The 4,424-nt window shown below is 38.2% G+C and overlaps 1 long non-coding RNA gene across 4 annotated transcripts; it reads left to right on the forward strand.

Annotated features, from left to right (window-relative positions):
- Window positions 1-669: 669 nt before the first annotated feature.
- On the forward strand, window positions 670-2,588 carry LOC122037348. 4 transcript variants are annotated; one of them, XR_006127628.1, is made up of 4 exons: window positions 670-889; window positions 1,565-1,677; window positions 1,841-2,204; window positions 2,286-2,588. It is a non-coding gene; the product is annotated as an uncharacterized LOC122037348 (long non-coding RNA). The 4 variants fall into 4 exon arrangements; XR_006127629.1 differs by lacking the exon at window positions 2,286-2,588 and having other exon boundaries at window positions 1,565-1,769; window positions 1,836-2,188; XR_006127627.1 differs by lacking the exon at window positions 2,286-2,588 and having other exon boundaries at window positions 1,565-1,769; window positions 1,857-2,188.
- The last annotated feature ends 1,836 nt before the right edge of the window (window positions 2,589-4,424 follow it).

Below are 4,424 nucleotides of genomic sequence, written 5' to 3' on the forward strand. Positions count from 1 at the left end.
GTTCCATTTCGCTGAGAAGCTTTGCTGAGTCTATCATTTTCAAGCTTATTTTTAGTAATTCACAAGTTTGGACTATTAATTCTAGAGTAGAGGGTTCGAAATATAATTTATATATTTTTTAAAAAATTAACTTATAAAATAGTAGTTTTTCTTTCTTTCTATTCTTCAACCACGTAGATCAGTTATTCTTCCTCCCCGAGCTTGGATAAACCCGACTCGCTGCGATTTTGTTGGTCGCTGTGATTTTACTCTCGTATAATAAAAGATGATTCATTCATCTTAGCATCCTCGTTAATCTATACCTAAGACAACATAAAAAAGATAAATTATAAATAATTATTAATTATTAATATAAATAATCAAACTATGGAAAATGATATATTTAAATACAATTTCGATTCTAAAATTTTATATGAAAATACTTTATATCTTAACTATCTCGCACCGTTCCTAGAGGGTACGAGTTTACTCTCGTGCATTCGATTACAGTTTTTTTTGAAAAAAAAAAACCGAATTCCTGGGAATGTAATCACATATTGGCTGTCATGGATTTAGCGGTCAGGGGAGCCGTTGGATCCCAAGGCAGTTTACTGATTCTGCGTGGCGCAGTCTTGCTCGCTGTTGATCCGCATAAATACCAACACCCGTCTAGTGCCAGATCTCAACTCGAGTCGAGGGTCGCCCTTTCTCGACGCTTTCCAGTTGCATCTCCTCGCTGTCGCGGTCGCCTCTGGTTCGCTTGGTGCAGGTCGGGAACGTCGGGATCCGCCGGCGGATGAGCTGCTTCCCGCCTTGCATCAACTGAATCGGAGGCGAGAGTGACGATCTCCGCGCCCTCCCCCCTTCCTCCTCCTCCCGGCTACCAATTTGCAGATCTCGATGATTGGAGGTCAGATCGACGCTTCGCCTTTGGATTTTTTTTTTTTAAATCTTGTTTCTTTCATCGTCTGTTCCTTTCATTGATTTGATTTCTTGGTTCTCTACGACATCAAAGGCGACCTAATATTGTTCGAGTTTCCAGATGTTGAAATCTTATTTATTTCTTTGTATATTGTGGAATTAATGTTAAATTTAATTTACAAGAGTATGGTTTCTTCTATCCTGCAAGGGCATGTTGTATGAGGCAACATCGACATGCCCCCCTGAAACAGTCGATTTCTTCAAAGCGGGGGAAACAAAAGTAGATTGCTTAGCTATAGGAGCATTTAATATTTGACTGATCTAATAAACTATATACCAGGCCATTTGAATGATTGTTATCGCTTTGCACTCTTATTTCCAATTCTTTCAAGAATTGACTTTGGTGCCTTCTTTCTGATGACTATGACATGCTGCGCCTTTGTAAATAATTCCAACTACGTAATGAATAGTTTGATTGAAAGTCATTTTTGTCATTTGGATGCTTGAGATGTCCAACAAAACAAAGACATGCTTTTATATTCATAGTATTATGCTTCATTGCTGCTCCTGTGGAAAAATCACTAGAACATTTATGTAAGTTGTCTTTCTTTTGTATATGCTTATTTTCCCCTGATTAATGTTGTCTTGCTCTAATTTGAGACAGCTCTACAATGTCATTGGCAGTAATATGGGCACAATTACATCCAATTCCCAGGATAGTATTTCCACCGAGCGCCGAGGATAAAAATCTTAAGTAGAATATTGTTGAAATTTTAGGTATGATATTGAAAAGATTTTGCCTGTGTCTTTCTCGACTTGATAAAGCATTCACCAGCTATCAAGCCTAGAGTTGAATTTTAATTGACACTGTATGTTTCAATTCAATCAATTTGTTTTATATTCAATTTATACATATGATAATATAAATTTGATAGCTCAGTGGGGCGGTGCACCAGATGAAAAGCAAGCATCTTATGTGGCGGAGCAAGGAGATGGTTAGCAAAATGGTGCGAAGCTGAAGGAACTACAAATGCTGCCATTCCAGTGTTCGCAGATACAGAAACTTTAGTTGATGAGTTGTTTGACTTAGACTGAAAGCATGTTACGTGATGGCCAATACACTATACTTTGTTTGGCGACTTCAATTTTTTTATGGCACATGGCACATACCAAAGTTTCCTCATATTTCCTGCAAATTTGGGATTTAACAACTCAAGAAGAGACAATGATTGATTTCTGCTGGATACTGGTGTATCTTCCAAAGTTATTGTACTACCTTCAGTCATAACCGCAGGGCTGTCAAGGTGTAAATCTCCGAACCTTGTATTACTCATTCCATCATCACTTGTCCTTTCGATTGTCGTGATTTATCTTCCTCGTGATAGCATGGGGCCATCAATGTCCAGACTCAAAAAACAAGATAATCTTTCAAGCAGAAAAAGACCCAAGTACTCAGAAGGATCATCCTGGTACAAAAGGCACTTTATGGACAGAGTACTATCCAAAAACACACCTGGAAATCAACTTATGGACAGTTCATTGTAAGCATACCATTTTGTACACAACACTTTGTGCAAGATGCACGTTACAAAAAATGTTTAACTAAATAGTATCAAACTACTTGTAGTTTAACTAAATAGTGGTGTTATGGCTAACCTATACCTAGGTGAATGATGCAAACTAGTATTGGTAAAAGGGGATAACATTAGTGGCTGAAGATTCCGCCGTTTCAATTCTGTACTGTCTTTTCTTTATTGACTAACCTCACACAGTTTCTGTCCATCATAGTGAGCCTGAGGCTCAGTATGAATGATATCACTGACAAGGAGTTATTGTGGCATTGTTAGGACACCTTATTATTGCTATCATGCCAGGAACTACCTACCATTAACTCTTCAACCAAGCTAGAATTCAAATTTTCATATACAAGATTTTGCCAAGGTATCACTTGTTACCACAGTGAGCAAGAAGAGATCGAATCCTACGGAGGGAATACACTAGTAATTCTTAGTGTCGGGTGTTTGGTTGAGGGATAGATTATCAACAAAAACTTCGTTTGATTTAATTAATGAGCGATTCCTAATAATGAACGGCTCCCACCATGTCAGCAATTTGAGAATATAATCCGGAATCAGAAAACTTTGGAAGTCTAAAGGTGTGTTTGGTTTGCACGTTTTTCATTTTTATTTTCTGAAAAACATGTGTTTCTGGAAATGGTATTTGATTTACATTTTCTTATCTATTTTCTAAAAAAAATATATAGTATTTTATAGAAAAATAGAGAATGACTAAAAGTTATTTTTTATTTTCTAGAAAACGTGCGTTTTTCATAAATTGAAAATGAAAAACGCACAAACCAAACATACCATAAGGTTGTTCATGATTCCAAGATTTTAAATTTTTTCCCCAAAATTATTCTCCACAACCCTAACATCTCCCCTGTAGCCGCCTCCCCCGCCTCTCGCTCACACTCCCTCTGCCTCTACCGTCGGATGAATCATGTGGTTGTCCCGTGCTAGAGCCCCTCTGCCGCTGTCGTCAGATGAGCCCCCACGCCACCGCCTCGATCTTCATCGAAGACTTTTCGTTGTCACTCCTGTAGGTGATGTTCTCGTGGATGCTCTTGACGAACATCGTTAGGTCTTGTCCCACCCTGCCGATGTGCTTCCTTGGCGCTCGGAGATTAATGGTTTAGGCAAAGAAACCTAGACTAGTTAGTCAAGAAACAAATGGAAAATGGGAAACTAATGTCAAGCAAGATCAAATTGAAAGGCTACATCTGCAACTTTGCCGTACTAAAGAAAGAGTTTTGGGAGAGAGCATCGAGCAATTGATTCCAACATAAGCGATCAATCAACGTCGCTCTTTCTCGAGTAACTGAGCAGGAGTCTATCTGTATATGGGAATCCATCGAAAACAAAAAAGGATTGCTCTCATAAACTAACCCAATTTCAAAAACTAGTCACACAATTAACTCCGGAATCAAGAAAAATCTCATTTTATGAGATTTTCCGATTCCGGGTTGCATGCCCCTTTTGCTGACGTGTCGGGCATAGAACATTACTCAGGAATTATTGATTGCCTAAACTAAATAGGATTTTCATTGATAACCTTGGGTGAATAACCAAGATTATCAAAGATAACCCCCAACTAAACGCACCCAAAGAGTTATGTCGACTTTAATGGGCATAGTATGTTTATGAGAAACTAATGAAGTCACAACAACAGAGTTTCCTAGGATTAACAATCAAATGACTCGGAGGACAAATATCCCTGGGATAGAACAGCTGTGTGCCAGAACTCGGATTTTTGTCATAACTATCATTAGTTGCTGACTAGCATCTGTTGTGTGGACTCAGTAGTTGAAACTAGATTATGTTGGTCAGCTATACTGCGTATGTTACAAGATACAAACCTAAAGCATACTATTCTCCGTTGCAAATCTGAATCTGGTCCACAATTCACTATGGAATCATCTACCAAGTGAGACAAATTTCTGTAAAAGAAATCAGGATATCGATTTT

The sequence above is a fragment of the Zingiber officinale genome, unplaced genomic scaffold, assembly GCF_018446385.1.
Source record: "Zingiber officinale cultivar Zhangliang unplaced genomic scaffold, Zo_v1.1 ctg27, whole genome shotgun sequence".
Taxonomy (NCBI): domain Eukaryota; kingdom Viridiplantae; phylum Streptophyta; class Magnoliopsida; order Zingiberales; family Zingiberaceae; genus Zingiber; species Zingiber officinale.